Source organism: Schistocerca serialis, chromosome 7 (genome assembly GCF_023864345.2).
Source record: "Schistocerca serialis cubense isolate TAMUIC-IGC-003099 chromosome 7, iqSchSeri2.2, whole genome shotgun sequence".
Taxonomy (NCBI): Eukaryota; Metazoa; Arthropoda; class Insecta; order Orthoptera; family Acrididae; genus Schistocerca; species Schistocerca serialis.
The window spans coordinates 200,027,931-200,049,280 of record NC_064644.1 but is presented as its reverse complement, the minus strand read 5'-3'; positions in this window follow the sequence as shown (position 1 = coordinate 200,049,280).

Here is a 21,350-nt window from a genome sequence, read left to right as displayed (position 1 = left end):
TGATCTTGTCTCATCGAAAGAGGGAGTTGACAAGCCACATGCTACTGGAGTCAGCAAATCGGATGAGAGTGTGGACTAGTGTATGTAGGTGAGACGGGGCGACTCATCACTACAAGAAAGATAAGACAAAACTAGGATAAGCAAAGCAAAAAAAAAAGAGAATTTCGAGAAGGAAGCAAGATCACAGAGGCGACAGAAACAGCCAACATGAACAGAGAGGACGTGTACCGACTTCCGGTGTCTTGGCTGCCAGCAGTAACAGCGCTACGGGACGGCAGGTTACGCAAAGCAACACACTCAGGAGAGCGAGAGACCACAGCGGTGGCTGGTACACACAGTAATGACAAGCCTCAGCCGGCGCTAGGCAGCAGGTAAACAGATCCAGTAAAATACGTCACAACCGCCGCCCGTTTCCCACCCGCTTCTATGCACCAGGGTCAAGCAGTTAAGCAAACACCCATCAGGATCATCTATTTCCACCAATGAAAAAACAAACACTGTACGAACAGACCTTGAAAAACCACCGGGCGCTGTGTCATCGTCAGTCCTTAGACAGAGGCAGATACGGAAGGGTATGTGGTCAGCACACTATTCTCCCAGCCGTTGACAGTTTTCGTGACTGGTGTCGGTACTCCTCAATTGGCCTCACAAGGGTTGAATGCACCCTGCTTGCCAACAGCACTCGGCAGACGCAGACAGTGACCCATCCACGTGCTAGCCAAGCCCGGCAGTGCTTAACTTTCGTGATGTAAGGGAACCAGTGCTACCACTGTGGCGATGCCCTTGGCTCCACCACCAATGAACAGAAATAATGAAAAAACCAATAAGGGACGTTTAACAACCCTCCTTCTCATCCTCAATTGCCGATCAGAGTTCGATAACTGACTCTTCCACCAGTGCATCAGAACTAATCTTTTCTCATTCAGAAAACTAATGTGGAAACCTCACCTACTAACCATCTATCAGAAATCCTACAACAGACTAAAACTACTGAAACTGCTGAGCAGCTTAACATGTGGACTATAGCCATCCTTTGTCCTTCACGCGTACTAGCCCTTGATCCGTCCCATCCTTTTCTGTGCGAATGTTGTATGGCTCTCGCCCCTTCAAAAAGTTCCTCTACATCCACTTACGTTTCCCTACAGGGATCCGTTACCAACTCATCAAATTCCCACCTCTCCTCCCTCGCACTGAACACCTCCGAGTAACATATCCCACCAACGCATCACCTGCACACCCTCCACATCCTCTCCCAAGGAAATCCCAACCCTCTCTGGACCATGAACTCTGTCAGGACATATACTTATCCTACAAACTCTAGAACTACCCAATTCACCCTCCCCCCCTCCAAGTCTCCCTCTTTCCCCTTCCCTGCAGCTCTCTTCCCCATTTACTCTCCCACTTACATTTCGCAGTACCAGCTGCCCCTCTCTACTTGTCCCCCACAGCCAAACACTTTCCCGGTTCGAAGTCCTCGTCCCTCCATACTCATTCTCATCTACAGCCTTCTGTCCCAGGGCAGGTACTTCTCAAGTTCCAGTGAAAGCGCACAGTTCTCCGTTTTTAATAGTCATTGTGTCTTCTGTCGCCCTCAGTGTTTTTCTAGTGTTTCTCAAGTGTTTTTAACTGTCCTATCTGTCCACATTATTATCACTGTTTTCAAACATTTGGTGAAGACATCATTATATTATTTACAATCCTCAATTATTTTAAATTCACCGTACATGTATGTGTCTCTTTCTTTCTTTAATTTTTTTATTTTAGCAACTAAGATAGTTAAGCTCTACTGGCTGAACCGTTGCCGGTCCCCAATCCCCACAACCGCATACATGACGCAAGAAGGATGAAATAACAAAAAATGTTTCAGCATTTATCAAAAGAAATGCCTTGAGGGCGAAAAATCAGAAGTTTTACCCAGTGACAGTGGGGTCAGAGAGACAGAAGAATCTTATTAACTGTGACAATGGCCACGGAAGCCTACACACACACACACACACACACACACACACACACACATATATATATATATATATATATATATATATATATATATATATATATATGCTGCCGATTGTCGATATTTGGAATATTTGGACGGTTATTATTCTGATATGACACTGAAAGATTTCCAGAAGAAGAGTTCATGGTTATTGTGAGAGAAATAATATCAGAACTAAATTTGACAAAAACACCAAGATGGCCGTAAAGGATTGAGCTTATGATGTCATGCAGAGACGACACCTTGGTCTTCAGATTCCACTGAAAATTGTCTCGGATGTGTGATGGAGATTAACAAACAGCAAAGGAGCTTCTTCTTTGATAACTTCCGATGATTTGGAGGACAAAGACGAGGAATCTGATGATATCCTTAATTGTGGAAAGTGGATGGAAAGATTCATTGGGATGGGTGGAATGATAGGACGGGCAGGGACAGTTAATACTTCTTTAATGGTTGGGAGTTTGGTTTTGCAATTGGCGAAGTAGTTCAGACGGGTATCACTGAGGGCATTGCAGGTGGAACGAAATGTGAGGTTTGGACATTGTTTAAGGAAGTGAGAGGGTCTACAGTGAAGACAGGAGCGTGGAATTTTACAATCGGTAGTGAGGTGCTCATTATAAACGAGGCTTTTTTGGAAACGACAGGACTGGAGGAGGGATTTGTAGTGTTCGACTTTATGGCAATGGTTTTAAATCATAGCTCCCTCTGAGAAGAGGTGATAAGTGGAGGGACAGTCTCTGTAAATAATCGCCTTAGGAAGGTGGGATCTGAGTTACTATAGGTACTGTGGGCTGCGTGGATTAGTAAGGCAGGGTTGGAATTAAATTCGGAGACTACCTTATCTGCCGTGAGGAGCAAATGAAGGAGGGGGATGGCAAGGTGGCTATGGTTGTTTGGATAGGGAGGCTGTTTTGTAGCGGGTAAGGGAGGCATAAGGTACAAAGATGATGCGTGGCATTTTGAGGAGATCTGATTGGATATTAGAATGCGTGGATTTTATGAAGACGGAATCTTTGTAGCGTACGTTTTGGATAATGGGGATCTTAGGGATGTACTGATTTCAAAATTGAGGAATTTGGCATTTAGGTTCAAATGATTCTGAGCACTATGGGACTTAACTTCTGAGGCCATCAGTCCCCTAGAACTTAGAACTGCTTAAACCTAACTAACCTAAGGACATCACACACATCCATGCCCGAGGAAGAATTCGAACCTGCGACCGTAGCGGTCGTGTGGTTCCAGACTATAGCGCCTAGAACCGCTCGGCTACCCCGGCCGGCAGCATTTAGGAATTTGGGGAAAGAGTCGTACAGGATGAAGGAGTGAACATCTGGGAAAGAAGGTGCTGGGGAGTGTGTGATGTCTATGTGTTCAGTAAGATGAATGTTGGTTATAGTGACGCTTGTTTATAGGGCGCTGTTTTGCCTTTCTTGAGGTAATGGGTTACAGAGCGGTTAGGGAATTGAAGAAAGCGGAATATAGCGTGGTGCAGTTCCTTCCATTTGGCTAGAGTTGGTTCAGCTCATTGCTGACTGTGGCAGAGTTCCGAACTTTGCCACGGAAGCACAGCAGGTGTTTCTTTTTGATGATGTTGAAGGAGAAGTGGTCAGTGTTGGAGATGTAGTGGGATGAGGAGAGTAGGCAAAGGAACTGACGCCAGATGGGGATGAGATTTTGGGAAGGGGAGGGTGGACATAGGTTGGTGGGCCAGAGGAAGTGCTCCACGTACCAACATTTGGTGCAGGGGAAGAGGTAGAATAAATGATGGAGGTGGTGCAAGTGTTAATTGTGAGGCAAGGAGACAGCAAACAGACTGGTGATGCTTACCAGCTACAGAAAGTCGCCGAGATGGCGGAGGACGAAGGCAGCGAAGTCAAGGGTGAGTTAACGACAGCAGTTGAGGGCGGTGGCGGCGGCAGCGGCGGCGGTGGCGATAAGTAGGCGGTGAAACGGCGGTGACTGGGTCATGGTGTCGAAGACTGGCAGTGGACATGTGGGGCGGCGATCAGCGGTATGAAAGTGAGGTCTGATTGCGAAGGTGATGATTGACTACGAAGGCGATAAGTAACAGCGAAGGCAATGACAGGTAGCGATGACAGGCAGTGAAGGCAACGACAGCTAGTGATGATTATCAGCAAAGACGAAGACCAGCGGCGTGGGTTGGCAGCAAAGACGATGACAGGGAACGAGTACTTGGAGTGAAGGCGATGAGTGGCAGTGACGGTGGCAACGATGACAGGCAGTATGGCCTATCGGTAATGGCGATGACATAGGCGGCAACGACTAGAAGCATTATCGCGATTTCGAACCTGGGAGCGACGCAGGCAGTCGTTATTCCGAGTGAGAAGAGGGGTGCCAAACCATAGAATGCGGACTATATGGAAAGTTTTCGTTGTATTTATGTTCTCACCTTCTCAGAAGAAAAGTAGGCCCAAGGCAGTCCAAGCCAAGGAAACAACTAGCTACACAGGAGTGTCACCAGACACCAACGAAAGCGGTGCAGTTAGTAACATGCGGGACCAGGTGCCCAGCCAAGTGTATTGTCTCGTCCAAGTATGTCTGCAAGAGTGCCTGTCTCCTTCTTAAGCATCTACCTGCATCGGCCTGACGTATACATGTGACTTGAGCTGTACATAACTTCTCCTCCCACTCCTAGCGCTATATGTGCGCGTCCTCTATAAGCAAGAAACTGTATTTCTTCATAATTATAGACTGGCGTGCAGAAGGTATGCGAGAGTTATAATACTGCAGATTAATTAAGATTTACTTTAAAAGGAGGGCCGGTCGGTGTGGCCGAGAGGCTCTAGGCGCTTCAGTCTGGAGCAGCGCGACCGCTACGGTCGCAGGTTCGAATCCTGCCTCGGGCATGGATGTGTGTGATGTCCTTAGGGTAGTTAAGTATAAGTAGTTCTAAGTTCTAGGGGACTGATGGCCTCAGATGTTAAGTCCCATGGTGCTCAGAGCCATTTGAACCATTTTAAAAGGAGGGAGCATGCACTGTAAAATAAAAATGTATAGAAGGTGGCACTGAAGAACACGATATTTCCTACTAGGAAAATACTCTTATAAGTAGGAGAAGTAGGATTTCACTGTTAATACACCCGTAAACAGTGCAATATGCGTATGTAAGATCGTAAAGTGTTATTTGACCAGCGGTGGCGCTCTTCTTGCAGCAGCAGCAGGATGTTTTATTTTTACTTTGCCGGCCACTTGCATTGTGCCTTCAGTGCGGCTCGGATATGGCGCCAGCACCTCACTGCGGGCTCAGGACAGCTCCAGGTACAACCTAGCAGATCCTCACAAATGTAAAAGCAGGCATTACCGGCAATTTCATTTTGCTCAGAGAGCAGTCTGCTTGGCTCCCTTCCTTTTGCAAATCAGGTCACTAATTGTTCTAAAATCTTGAGCCGCCTGCTTTTTCTTATTTTGGCATCATTTCTATTTCCACTTTTGTTTTATTTATGTTAAGTGTATTCTTATCAAGTTGCAAACCTAACGCACCAACCGAAGCTCATAGGGAAGAGAGGCTCTTGGGTCGTGGGCGACCATGGCTTAATGAGCAAGTAGAGGGTGATCAGTCGTCAACGCAACCGCTTTCGCGGTTTGCGGCGTGCCGGCGAGCCGGCTGCTCTGCCCGCAGCGCGTGTGACAGGAGGTCCGCAGTATACGAGAATATTGCATTGTTTGTCTCGTAAGTTATTTCTAACATAAATAACGTAAATACTTAAAGGGAATTACTCACGTATATTAACCAAGGAGATGCTGGAACTTCTTCGTTGTTCAAGCATTTCTCACACCTGCTTAGAAAATTGCTCATTACACACTGCAATTCCCTCTGAGACACGGCAGCAATTTCTTGAGGAACGTTGGGTTTAAGCTCATCTAATTTGCGTGCTGTGGATTTGATTTGCACACTTTCTCTGCTGGTCCCCCTCCCCAGAGTTAAAAATTACGTACGGCTATGGTAAAATACAACTTTGCCTTTGAGACAGTGTTTGAACATGAATGTTACATGATTATTCAATTTTCTCCTTTTTTCATGTGTTCTTCTTCTTTTTCTCTACCTAAAACCTCCCCATTATTTGGCTGTGTTCGTGGTTCTTTTGTTCTGTCCATATTTTCCCTGGTCTCTTCCTTTCTTTTATTTCAAATTCCGTGTTCATAATTTTGTTTCTGAATTAGTCTGCTTCATCTGTCATTTCCTTATTGATTCCTGCTTGTTTTAGGTCTTCTTCTATTTCATGAAACAAGTTTTTTTTTTTTTAATTGAGCTGTTGACTACATCGAAAATTGTCTTTGTGAGTCTGCTGTTGATCATTCTGTGTATGTGCCCAAAGAATGTTAATCGACGTTTTTTAATTATGTCTGTCAGTCTGTCTGTATGTTTGTATAGTTCTTTGGCTGGCCTCTTCTTCCATATACCATCTTTATGTACAGCTCCAAAAAAATTTTTGAAGGATTTTACGTTCTATCTTTTCTGTCTGTATGATGTATGATGCCCCGATTGTCGTCGTTTCTGATGCATAGAGGGCGTCTGGTTGTACAACTATATTGTAATACCTGAGTTTCGCCTATTTTGAGATGCGTCTTTTATTGTTGTCCGTCCATGTGAGTTTCTACGCTTTCTGAAGTGCTTCTGTTCGTTCTGTATTGGATGCCTCGTTTGATCCTCCTGCTTGTATTCTCCAACATACTTTAATTTTTCCATTCTGTCAACCAGCCTGTATTTTGTGTGCATCACTTGTGTATTGGTGTTATTTCTATCCATGTATTGTGTTTCCTCGTATGATATCTGTAACCCCGTTTTAGCAGAGACTTCATGTAAATATGTCAAGGTTTCTTGCACTTCTTCCCTGTTGTTGTTGAGTGTTACCAAGTCATCTACAAATGCTAGGCATTTTATTACTGTCTTGTTTGCACGTGTTCTTCCTAACTGAATTCCTTTTACTTTTTCTTCCCACTGCTTGATAATTTTAACCAGGACTATGTTGAATAGAAGTGGTGAGAGACCAATTCCTTGTCTGACTCCTGTATGTATCTCAAACGGCTCTGAGATTTCTGCCATAAATTATATATTGGATGTGGTGTCTGTGAGCGTCCGTTGTATCAGTGCCCTTGGTTTTCTGTCTATTCCATATTCTTCTAGTTTGTCAAAGAGAGTCTGTCTGTCAGTGGAGTTAGAGAGTTCACAAATGTAACCACAGTGTTGTTCGCCTGTCTGACCTTCAGGAGTGTTCGCAGGTTACAAATTTGTTCAATACAGAATCTTTCCTTTCTGAACCCTGCCTGGTAGTCACCTATCTTTGTAGCCACTTATGGTTCCAGTCTGTTCAGTAGCACCTTGGACAGAATTTTGTAAGTGACCACTAATATGTGTATATACCAGAGGCGCTCTATGCCTCAGGAACTAGCACAATCGGGGCATCAGGCGTCACACAGACAGAATATATATATATATTCTGTCTTTGTGACTCCTGCTGCCCCGATTGACAGAATATATATATTCTGTCTTTGTGACTCCTGATGCCCCGATTGTGGTAGTTTCTGAGGCGTCCAGGGCCTCTGATAGTACAACTGTATTTTAGCACGTGAAAATATTCGAGCTTTTTTATGCTGAGAGAAGGTAACACTGGTAGTGTTAAAGAGATGGAAAACTAATAAATAACTGAAGATACTAAGCAGTGTTTCTGTTATCGGTACGCATACAACAGCATGCGCTACCTAATATGTTCCAAACCGCCGTGCATAGAAATGGGACTTTTCGGGGTCTCATGCCTCGTGTTCCGTAGCTGATAGAAAGGCAGTGTCTAGTGTTTTCGATAGCCTTTGGGCCATTGACCATTTTTATACTCAACATAAGGATCGTCTTAGTGTAAGTAACCTACAATACTGGGTCAAATTTGAATATTACACACGTTCATCATCTTAGACAAATGGAGCAAATCGCTTGGTTCTTTTCGCATTAGATGTTGTCTACGATGCGCCTCAAGGGGCTTATTGAGCTTGAGAAACCGAACTGCGGATTCAAAGACGGCTTTGCACAGTGAACCTTTTACGATACATTTCTAAGATCCTTGTCTTGTACAACCTTGAATATTTTTTTGATATGATTATACGTTTCCAACACACAGGCGTTCAAATTTACCCTAATTTTACACTTAAAATACTCACGTACAGTCCGGTGCGAGGCGAAAACGTAGTGTAAAAGTGACGCAGCGCGGAGAAATAGGCTGCATAGTGTCTCCGCTGTCACCAGAAAGGCTCTGGAACCCCATGTTGTTGTAGTACTGAAGCGCATGCAAATTTTTGCCTACATTAAGTCCGGTCTGGGGTGAAAAACTGCACAGTTTTGCGTTATTTCAATTTCACAAAAACAAAATATCAAAATTTTACTAACACAGTAAGTTCCTTTCGCAAGAGTGACATGTACTGCAGTAGCTGGGAAAATACCCCTACCGGAGCACAAGAAAGGTGAATATGCTCCTGTTTATTAAAAAAACTGTGAATAAGAAGTAGGGTACCAGCTGCCTCATTCTACCTCCCTCAGCACCCTTAAAATTTTAGCATATGAAAATAATAGAGCTTTTTTATGCTGAGAGAGAAGAACTCAATGGTGGTGTTGAAGAGATGGAAAACTAATAAATAATTGAAGATACTAGACAATGGTTCTGGTGTAGAAAGAGCGAAGAAGACAGTGGCAGTGTAAGAGAAAGAGGATACACAGTGGCAGTGGTACATAGTTAGCAGTAACAGAAGAGTACTAGGAAAAGAGTAAAGCAGACAGTGCCATTGGGAGAGGAATAAAGAGAAGGAGAAAGTGGAAGTTGGTGAGAGCCAGTGATAATGAGAATAAGACAATGGCAAAGAGCAAGAGACAGACAGTGACAGCGAGAGTAGACAGCAGCATAGGAAAGAATGAATGAGCTGGTAGCAGTAGGAGAGAGCAAGAGGGAGACAGTGACCGTGGGACGAGACAGCATTGTTAGGACAAAACGTAGCCGACTGTGGCTGTGAGACAGGGGAAAGTGACAGAGAGAGACAAAGGGATAATGCCAGTGGGTAGTGAATGAGTAATTGAGACTGGGCAAATGGGAGTGGATGGCCATGAGAGACTTACATTGATGGAATTGTTGGGCTTGAGTAAATTGCATTTAGGGGAGCTTGTGGAAGTGAGAAGTGAATTGCATATTGGAAAGAGCGTGAATATGTTCGCATGCCAAAACTTTTGGAAATTTTTTTAAAGGGGCTGAGGAAGGTGAGACTTAGTCTTTTAATAAATATGAGCATATTCTCATTTTTTGGCTACGACAGCAGCATTTTCCCGCTGATAGATAAAAGTGCAATTGGAATGGCCTCGTGCCTCTTTAAGGTGGTTTTTCGAGGGCAGGTTCACTTATTCTAAGCTCTCGCGCTACTTATCGTTTACACATCCAGATTTTCAGAGCCTCTTTCACAGCTTCCGGCATGACGTGCATGCCCTTCCCTTCCCTTCCCTGTCTTCCGCAGACGTCAAAAAGGAAAAAAAAAAAATGTCGCTTTGAGAAGTACCAACGGTGTATAACACCCACTTGTAACTTCATAAACATTTCTAGCTTCATACTAACGAAAAATCTGGGTGCCATAACACGTGGGATAAGATTACGCATTGCGCTGTTTTATCTCACCTGCAACTCGAAAGCTTTCCCCGTATTACGCGACTGCAGCTTTCCTCTGCACATGTAAACGATATGTAGTAATGTCGATACGTTAATCTTGAAGAATCAAGTTAGTCAAGATGGCTAGTAATTCTTTTTGTTTCGACAGATTTACGCTGTCAGAATCTGACCTTGTAACAGTATTAGATGAACATGCTTTTTACACGGCCGAATGTACATCTGATAAACGAGCCGGTGATGACTATATAGATCTGTTGAAAGCGGTAATGGTATTAAGAAGAATTACTAGCGATCTTGGCAAACTTGATTCTTCAGGAATAATATAGCTTTCTGATCGCCCCCAACGACTGAGGCAATGTCAAACGTATAAAATACGTTAATATACCACCAGACTGACAATATATCGTAGTACATGATGGTATTAAGTTAAACTTCGTAAGCTCATTATTGTCTAAGTTCGCAACAGAAAATTTTATAGGAAAATAACGTAAGACAGGTGTTATCGCATCACGTAGCCGTTAGTGCCAGGACACCAATCCAACTACGGCAACGAAGTATCAGCCACAGAGGCTATTTCGTGCCTTGCAGAGTAACAAACTGCAGGATTATTAAAATTGAGATATAAGCGACACACCAGTCTTACCCTCCACGCAGACTTACCCCTCTCTACATACCAGTTTTTTGTCTTGTTCATATTTTGCTTCAGCAGCATGTGGCTCTGAATTTGATTGTAAGCCTTCAGCCATTGACCACTTGTGTTGCCACTAATGACGTGCTTTCAACGCCATTATCCGTGCTACTTGGTAATATAATAAGTAAACGAAGGCTGTTGGTGATCGGTTTGTATAAACCGAGTTCAATAGTCCGCACATCCCCTCCGAGCTTCTTATTTAGGCTACTCCTCCATTTCGTTCCATTGCACGTAAAACTTAAATGTTTGAATTTCGGCTCAGTGGCTTAAGGATAGGGTTGCAATGGACCGTCAAAATCTAATAGTCTATAAAATTAAAACCATTAACTTCAAAAAATATTACTCCTTTACTGGGCAGCGATAGGAAGACAGGTTGTTGGAGGGCAAAGGGAGCCGAAACGTTCCCTTTTAAGATTCAGTCCGCACCATCCAAGCAGCCTTCCACTTGTGGCGGAACGTGATAATCGTAGCCAGTACCTTCAGGTAATTTACGAGAAAACATTTATTGAAGCAACTGACATCTGTCAAACTGACGTTAAAGGATTTTCACTGTTTGTGGTGCTTGAATATGTCACACAAGCTATGTCACACAAACTGTGAGGAAGAGATGATTGATTAGGTAAAAGCACGAATTCCGACAAAGAAGCTCAGAAATTGCATTCCAGAAATTAAAGCTTTGTATCAACAATGAATGAAACGACAAAACATGTCATCTGTGAGCGAAAAAAATTTTTTTTTCAAAAGTGCGGCTATATTTACGTATTAGTATACCCCAATGCTGTAAAACTCGTTACTGCTAACGACGATAAACAGTGTTTGATGAACAAATAGTTGAAAGGACTGTCCGAGCTCATGCGTTGTATCATTTGCTGAGCACTGGGAAAAAAGAGAAGGGTATCAAAGTGAGCGGAGGGAGCTGGATAGAGCCAAGAGTGAAGCGAATACGAAATTCAGCAGTCTGATAAGCCGTTTATCTATAAATTTATAAAATATATTTAGTACCTAAAAAGTTTGTAAATGTAACAAGAGAAAATTCACAATTAATTTAATGTTGGTAATTTTTTTCATATTTAATCTATTTATCTTGTTCTCGGTTTAGATCTTTCTTATTTTTCCTGAGACCAGTTTGCCGAATTAGCAATGTCAAGTAGTGTTGAATCAGAGAAGCTTGAATGGACGGAGCTATAGCTGATAACACTGTCCCAAATGTTCCACCACCACAAGTAAAAAGAAAAAAAAAATTGGGCAAAGATAGAGAATGAGAATCAGTGTTGACTCCCGAGCAACATGCTTTATCACAAGTACATCTCAATAAATTACAAATTTGAATCCCCTACGAAAAAGTCAAGAAATACTTGGATCAAGGCGATGTGTCTCAAATACTTGATTTTATTCGAGTTTCTCTGACAGACTAGAAAGATCGAGAACATTGCAGGGAATATTTAACTTACCTGCGATCTCTCTTGGCGAAGAACAGTCTCAGGGATTTTCTTTCTGTGCTATTTATCATGCCAGCTGGATGGTGAAAGCCGTTTATTGCTTGTAAGTATTTGTACTGAGTGATGGATCTGACTTTTCACCAATAAAACTGACATACTTCGTGGTATTTGTAGTTCCCTCGTGGGTGGGTCTGTCGAAGCGTGGTTCTCTGTCCTTTTGCAGCCAAAGGATTTCAGTATTCCTTTGTAAATATCGTGTTGATTGTAGTACGTATGTATCGTGTGGCTCTCTTGTCACTTTACCATTTTCTTACCCGAAATTTTCTTCTGACTCAGAAATGAAATGGTCAATGCATTCAATAATGAGGTGGAACTATCAGACGAAAATACTAAAAGAGTTCAAGGAAGGTCGGATTAAATCCCAGAAATGATCAATAATGCGATTGGATGGTCTGTTTTCAATAAGGCAAGACTACTTATTTTTACCAAACTGCTCTTGAGTGATGAGTTCCGTGAAGGAGATTCCTCACTGTAGCGAGGAAATCATCATTTCATCAGTATGTTGGCTGACTGTCGTCGCACATACTTCGTACGATGCGTGATTTGACAGTTAACTGTTTGCTACTCATCGCTCATATCATATATTTTTAGCGATGTCGCTCTGTTTTATCGATTCTCTGGCAAAGGACACTACCATATTATTCTTATGTTGACTTGGCTTACCAAAGATTTGAGCCAACTGCACTTGTGAAGATGACAGTTTAAACCGTCGAAATCGTTGAAGTGAACCAAATAAAGCTTTTCTTATGCAGCTGACGACTGACACTTCACCTTTCTTGAAATATTCTGCAGCTGCTCAAATACAGCTATGAACAAAATCATAATTTCACCGATGCTCTACACCCAGCCATTAAAGTGAAGATTGAAAAGGTTATGGCAGAAATAGGCGTCAAACTCGTGGATGACTACGATAAATCGTTTGCAGAAAGCAAGATACAGGAGCAGTATGTACTTCAGGATGTATCTGAGGAATTCCGTTCCAGGGAATAAGAAAGAAACTTTATCAAAGGATAAAGAGATGTAGAAGAAATTTTGATTTTCTCGTCGTATTAGACTCAGAATAGTTATATGTAACATTGTTACAGATTGAATAATTACAGTTAATACAACAAAGTTAATAATTAAGTTGCAACTAATGTTTAATCGCCCGTTTTAATGTAACATTTTTTAGATGAAAAGTAAATGAGGCTTTTGTTACTTTTCTTGTTCTCTTTTCAGATGTAGATCTGTAGCTGCACCGCTGACCCTTTTCCTATACAAACCAAACTACGTACAACACAGTTTTCCGTCTAGTGGAACTAAAGTAGGGGAGCATCAGAAAGAAAAAAATTAACTGCACAATAAGAGCCAGCCAAATACATACATTAGGGAAGCTATTACTTCTGTTCCGTGTGGGATTGTTAGACATCCTATTGGATGTCTTCCCAGGTGGCGGATAGGGTAAAGCATCCCAGATTTGGTTGAAACAAAATTTAGAAGATACAGCTATTCTTCACAGAGAAATTAAAGTCTGTAGGGTGGACCTTTGGGAAGAATTAGAGATCTATGAACAAGTTAAGCGCAATGATGAGAATCTACTCAACAGCTAGCTGCAGCTCGCCTGTAGAAAAATTTTCGATAGTGTCAAAGAAATACCGTCGCAAAAAAATTTTCATCCGTCTGCCGGTAGCCTCTGCTAGTGGTTCACTTCCTCAAAATTCTAGTATACAATTTTTCTGCCTACAGTTTCGTTTGTCAGTTTATATTGTACTAGGATACTGATGCCACCCACTTTTATTACGTTTGGCACTGTTCAGAGATCTATGAATTTTTGCTCTTTATTGTGCACTTGCAGTTTTACTTCTCGTAAGATGTTGCGCTGGAGGTGATATTAATTTCATTGCTGTCATTATGCTTGGAACAACGTACTTACGCACAGACATTTCTATTTCCGTACGATAATGTACTGATAGTCATATACGGGTCTTAGCTCATGCCGGTACAGATATGTATTTGTTCTTCACCGGTGTATTTATGTTAGTAATTTCAATGTGTTTACGCTTTTTGGCTGTTTAGATTGATAAGCGGACGTGTTTATCGGCACAGCGCCTTCAGAGTTAATTGCTGCTATCTACGCTCTCCACTCTAACCTCAGTCGGCATGTAGCTACTAACATGGTCTGTTATTTTAAGATTTTGGTTCTAGGGGCCTTAATTTTTACATATGGACATACAGGCAGTTACCGATACATTTCATGTAGAGACGGCTTTTCTGACTGATTGCTAATGTGAACTTCATAAGCAGTACTTATACTATGTTGGTATATACCATGTAGATGCGATATTCCTACACTTGTTGTAGCGAGTAGTTTCTGTTTGACACGTAATATTGGCTATGGCATTTTCATTATAAGTTATGTTATCGCATTCAATGTAGGTTCGTTCTTCCGAGGATGACGAGTTTAAATCCGTTGAAACCATGGCAAAGGTTATTTGGAAACCACCATTTATTACAGCTGGTTACCTGTCTATTATACCTGCTGTTTTCCATTGTTCTCGTTTCCTATACTTTACATTAGCTTCGTTTTTCTTAGATTTACTCACAGTACATATTCTGTATGCACTAACCTGTCCATTCCATTCAGCGGGTCCTGTAATTCTTTTCCACTTTCACTCAGAATACCAATGTCATCAGCGAATCTCATCACTGGTATCCTTTCAACTTGAATTTTAATTCCACTCTTGAAGTTTTATTTCCTTCATTGGTTCTTCGTTGTATAGATTGAACAGTAGGGGCGAAAGACTGCATCCCTGTCTTACACTTTTTTTAATCCGAGCACTTCGTTATTGGTCTTTCGCTATTATTAGTCCCTCTTGGCTCTCGTAGATATTGTACATTACCCTTGTTTCCCTATACTTAACCCTATTTTTCTCAGAATTTCGAACATCTTGCTCCATTTGGCACTGTTCCAGGTTGACAATCCAATCTCGGTATTTCTTCAGTCTTGCCTCCATTCACAGTTGCAACGTGATAAGTGCCCCTCTCGTTACTTTACCTTTTATAAAGCCAAACTAATGGTCATCTGGCGGATCCTCAGTTTTCTTTTACATTCTTCTTGTCAGCAAATTGGACACATGAGCGCATTGTGTCATGATTCGTTCACTAGTCAGCTCTCTTGCAGCCTTCGGAATTGTATGGATGATATTTTTCTGCAAGTCAAGATGATATGTCGCCAGACTCATACATGCTACACACCAGCGTGTACAGTCGTTTTCCTACTACTTCCCTCTATGATTTTAGAAATTCTGAAGAATATTATCCATCCCTTCTGCCTTATTCGTTCTTAAGTCTTCCAAAGCTCTTCTCATTCTAATGCTGGATCCATTATGTCTTCTATGTCGAATCCTGTTTCTACTTCTACACCCTCATCAATCAAGTCCTCCCCCTCACAGAGGCCCCCAAAGGACTCTTTCCACCTACATCTACATCTACATCTACATTTATCTCCGCAAGCCACCCAACGGTGTGTGGCGGAGGGCACTTTACGTGCCACTGTCATTACCTCCCCTTTCTGTTCCAGTCGCGTATGGTTCGCGGGAAGAAGGACTGTCTGAAAGCCTCCGTGCGCGCTCGAATCTCTCTAATTTTACATTCGTGATCTCCTCTGGAGGTATAAGTAGGGGGAAGCAATATATTAGATACCTCATCCAGAAACGCACCCTCTCGAAACCTGGGGAGCAAGCTACACCGCGATGCAGAGCGCCTCTCTTGCAGAGTCTGCCACTTGAGTTTGCTAAACATCGCCGTAACGCTATCACGGTTACCAAATAACCCCGTGACGAAACGCGCCGCTCTTCTTTGGATCTTCTCTATCTCCTCCGACAACCCGATCTGGTACGGATCCCACACTGATGAGCAATACTCAAGTATAGGTCGAACGAGTGTTTTGTAAGCCACCTCTTTTGTTGATGGACTACATTTTCTAAGGACTCTCCCAATGAATCTCAACCTGGTACCCGCCTTACCAACAATTAATTTTATACGATCATTCGACTTCAAATCGTTCCGCACGCATACTCCCAGATATTTTACAGAAATAACTGCTACCAGTGTTTGTTCCGCTATCATATAATCATACAATAAAGGATCCTTCTTTCTATGTATTCGCAATACATTACATTTGTCTATGTTAAGGGTCAGTTGCCACTCCCTGCACCAAGTGCCTATCAACTGCAGATCTTCCTGCATTTCGCTACAATTTTCTAATGCTGCAACTTCTCTGTATACTACAGCATCATCCACGAAAAGCCGCATGGAACTTCCGACACTATCTACTACGTCATTTATATATATTGTGAAAAGCAATGGTCCCATAACATTCCCCTGTGGCACGCCAGATGTTACTTTAGCGTCTGTAGACGTCTCTCCATTGAGAACAACATGCTGTGTTCTGTTTGCTAAAAACTCTTCAATCCAGCCACACAGCTGGTCTGATATTCCGTAGGCTCTTACTTTGTTTATCAGGCGGCAGTGCGGAACTGTATCGAACGCCTTCCGGAAGTCAAGAAAAATAGCATCTACCTGGGAGCCTGTATCTAATATTTTCTGTGTCTCATGAACAAATAAAGCGAGTTGGGTCTCACACGATCGCTGTTTCTGGAATCCATGTTGATTCCTACAGAGTAGATTCTGGGTTTCCAAAAACGACATGATACTCGAGCAAAAAGCATGTTCTAAAATTCTACAACAGATCGACGTCAGAGATATAGGTCTATAGTTTTGCGCATCTGCTCGACAACCCTTCTTGAAGACTGGGACTAGCTGTGCTGTTTTGCAATCATTTGGAACATTTCGTTCCTCTAGAGACTTGCGGTACACGGCTGTTAGAAGGGGGGCAAGTTCTTTCGCGTACTCTGTGTAGAATCGAATTGGTATCCCGTCAGGTCCAGTGGACTTTCCTCTGTTGAGTGATTGCAGTTGCTTTTCTATTTCCTGGACACTTATTTCGATGTCAGCCATTTTTTTCGTTTGTGCGAGGATTTAAAGAAGGAACTGCAGTGCGGTCTTCCTCTGTGAAACAGCTTTGGAAAAATGTGTTTAGTATTTCAGCTTTACGCGTGTCATCCTCTGTTTCAATGCCATTATCATGCCGGAGTGTCTGGATATGCTGTTTCGAGCAACTTACTGATTTAACGTAAGACCAGAACTTCCAAGGGTTTTCTGTCAAGTCGGTACATAGAATTTTACTTTCGAATTCACTGAACGCTTCACGCATAGCCCTCCTTACGCTAACTTTGACATCGTTTATCTTCTGTTTGTCTGAGAGGTTTTGGCTGCGTTTAAACTTGGATAGAAGCTCTCTTTGCGTTCGCAGTAGTTTCCTACCTTCGTTGTTGAACCACGGTGGGTTTTTCCCATCCCTCACAGTTTTACTCGGCACGTACCTGTCTAAAACGCATTTTACGATTGCCTTGAACTTTTTCCATAAACACTCAACATTGTCAGTGTCGGAACAGAAATTTTCGTTTTGATCTGTTAGGTAGTCTGAAATCTGCCTTCTATTACTCTTGCTAAACAGATAAACCTTCCTCCCCTTTTTTTATATTCCTATTAACTTCCATATTCAGGGATGCTGCAACGGCCTTATGATCACTGATTCCCTGTTCTGCACTTACAGAGTCGAAAAGTTCGGGTCTGTTTGTTATCAGTAGGTCCAAGATGTTATCTCCACGAGTTGGTTCTCTGTCTAATTGCTCGAGGTATTTTTCGGACAGTGCACTCAGTATAATGTCACTCGGTGCTCTGTCCCTACCACCCGCCCTAAACATCTGAGTGTCCCAGTCTATATCTGGTAAATCGAAATCTCCACCTAAGACTATAACATGCTGAGAAAATTTATGTGAAATGTATTCCTAATTTCTCTCAGTTGTTCTGCCACTAATGCTGCTGAGTCGGGAGGTCGGTAAAAGGAGCCAATTATTAACCGAGCTCGGTTGTTGAGTGTAACCTCCACCCATAATAATTCACAGGAACTATCCACTTCTGCTTCACTACAGGATAAACTACTACTAACAGCGACAAACACGCCACTACCGGTTGCATGCAATCTATCCTTTCTCGACACCGTCTGTGCTTTTGTAAAAATTTCGGCAGAATTTATCTCTGGCTTCAGCCAGCTTTCTGTACCTATAACGATTTCAGCTTCGGTGCTTTCTATCAGCTCTTGAAGTTCCGGTACTTTACCAATGCAGCTTCGACAGTTTACAATTACAATACCGATTGCTGCTTGGTCCCCGCATGTCCTGACTTTGCCCCGCACCCTTTGAGGCTGTTGCCCTTTCTGTACTTGCCCGAGGCCATCTAACCTAAAAAAACGCCCAGTCCACGCCACACAACCACTGCTACCCGTGTAGCCACTTGCTGCGTGTAGTGGGCTCCTGACCTATCCAGCGGAACCCGACACCCCACCACCCTATGGCGCAAGTCGAGGAATCTGCAGCCCACACGGTCGCAGAACCGTCTCAGCCTCCGATTCAGAGCCTCCACTCGGCTCTATACCAAAGGTCCGCAGTCAGTCCTGTCGACGATGCTGCAGATGCTGAGCTCTGCTTTCATCCCGCTAGCGACACTGGCAGTCTTCACCAAATCAGATAGCCGCCGGAAGCCAGAGAGGATTTCCTCCGATCCATAGCGACACACATCATTGGTGCCGACATGAGCGACCACCTATCCGCTCTTTCCTCTGCCTTTAACTGTGGAATTCCCTTGCAGTCTCAATGGTACCACCCCTGCTTTTAATTTCACTGAAGGTTGTTTCGACTTTCTTGTATGCTGAGTCAGCCCTAACGACAAACATTTTCTTTTCGATTTCTCCACATTCTTCATGCAGCCATTTCGCCTCAGCCTCTCTACTTTTGCTATTTATGTCATTCCTAAGTTACCTGTATTTCTGTATTCCTGAATTTTCCTAATCATTTTTGTGCTTCCTTCTTTCATCGGCACTAGGGGAATAAAATAAACAAGGAGACCAAATTACACAAACCTAAATAATCCATTAGTGCCTCTTCTGGCATCCAGCGGCTAGTGGTCACTGTCTGTTCACCAAATTGTTGCGGTCGCTACAGACATTGCTTGAGCCATCACGTCTTCAATAACTTCGATCTCCAACAGAGAGCCCCACAACTACCTTCAATTTAAAATAATTGTGATGGACATACAGGAAAGATGTCCACATTGCCCAGTGATTTCCTGGCCAGCGAATTCTGGGAACCAGGAACAAGATGAAAAGGAGAAGAGTCGGAGCATCACTAAACCTCTGCACAGACACTCAATGTAAAAACGCTGGTAAAACTAAGTACACTTAATCGCTTACATATACACAAGAAAAAAATTAAATCAAAATCTGGCTATATAAGACAAGCTTTTCACATGCGAAAACCATTTCAACAGCAAAAACTACAGGCTATACAAAGTTGAACGTGTTATCAGAAGAGGAGCACCGACAATGTTTGGCATAGGACTTTCACTACATAGATCAGGCACAGACAACATCTTAGTTTCACCACAATAGTCTCCAAACCATGAAGCAAAAGATACGCTTACATCAACAGCCGTGCACCGACAAACGATCACAACCGAAAGAAACAGCAGGTAGTTGAAAACTTCTGGGAAGACATGGCAAAAATAATAAACAAGGAAGACATGTTAGAATGTATTAGGAGATTTCAACTCACAACTAGACATAAAGAAAAAGAACAAGCAAGTCACAGATCCATACAGAAGAAAAAACTCACGAAGAAGCCTCGGGAACAGCACATAACTCTTACGTTATTGTCTAAATTTTAACTAAAAACGTTAAGACCAAGCAATTTCAAAAGCCAAGACGAATAGTCATAACATGGAGAACGCTCAAAGATACATGGAGAGAATTCCAAATAGATCACGTAGCCACTACAAGCAGATTTACATGAGAAATTTTGAACGTGAGAACATTCAATGGATTTTTTGTGTCCTACAATCACTTGCTACTAGTAAATATTAGGCCAGTGTGAAGAAACAGAACGACATTATTGAACAAAAGTACGGGGTGATTCGAAAAGAAAGAATACATTTCAGTTGTTTAATACAAAAGGACTATAAAGGATAGAAGTGTATTGCGCATGTCACAGGATAGGGGAGGGTTCATAGCTTTGACACAAGTGCGCTGTTTTTTTATTTGTAACAACATGACGACTACGCTACAAAAGAATTCATTTTGTGTATTGAAATTTTGGCGGAGTCGATCCATTGTTCAAGTGCGGCGCGCATTCCGGCGTCGATTCAGCAAGAATCCGCCTCTGCATAACCAGATGTATGACTGGCATAGAAAATTCTTGAAAGTTGGTTGCATGTTCAAAGGAGAGAGAACTATTCGGTCACAGACGCCTGATGATAGTGTCGAGTGAATCCGAGATGCGTTCACACGGAGCCCTCGGCAGTCCACAAGACTGGCAGGCTGTAAACTTCAGCCTCCTTAAACGGCGGTCTGGCACTTTATGAAACGACGCCTGCAGATGAACCCTTACAAGTTGCAGTTACTGCAGCAATTGCGTCACGACGACCATAACAGAAGGTACGAACTTTCCATTACACTTCTTCGTGATACAGCAGAGCACATTTTTTCCTAACGGCCCATAATTTCGAAGGAATCTGTGGGGGTAATTAAAAGACAGAGTCTTTGTTCCACGTGTTGCAGCTATTGTTCAAGAGCTAAGAAATCGAATGTTTGAAGCTGTCATTTCAATAAATAAACAGCGACCTGTTGATTTTGTGAAGAATGAAATGAGCTGCTGTTTAGATGCTTCTCGAGAAACGCATGGTGGTCACGTTGAGTGTATGGTAAGTATCTGTGCGAACACAGAACTTTGAACCTTCCTCTCTCCAGTGTGTTTCTATCTTTCACAGTTTGTCTGTAATAAAAAAACTGAAATCTTTTCTCTCCTTTCGATTCTTCCTGTACAAGATCGGATCAGGAATAGACAAAAATATTGAAGAAGCTAAATAAATTCAACAGAAAACTGGAGACAATTCAGAAGGCAATGAATGTGTTTGTGTCAACCTCTGCTAACTCAAACAATGTGGTGTAAAGCATCTTTGCTATCAGACCGTTGGACGAAGAATCCAGGCATGTAAGATGTTTATCAGTAACAGAATAATAGAAATACGGCAGAGTTTCCACAAAGTACTCTCGTAAGATACTAGAAGAGTGAAAAGCGCGTACGACAAAAGTAAACTAAATGAAATAAACGAAGACTTCAGGAGAAATAACACAAAAAATTTCTACAGAATATTGACGGGAAATATAAAGGGCTATCAGTTTCCAAGTATCTGCTTCAAAAGAACAGGCGAATGACTAGTAACAAATACTGTACGAAAGAAAACTGCAAAATTATTGATAAATACCTTGACAAACTCTTCAAATTCGAGAAGCCTAAAGAAACATTATAGTCTACGAAAACGATATTAACTCCATATTCGAAGCCCCCACA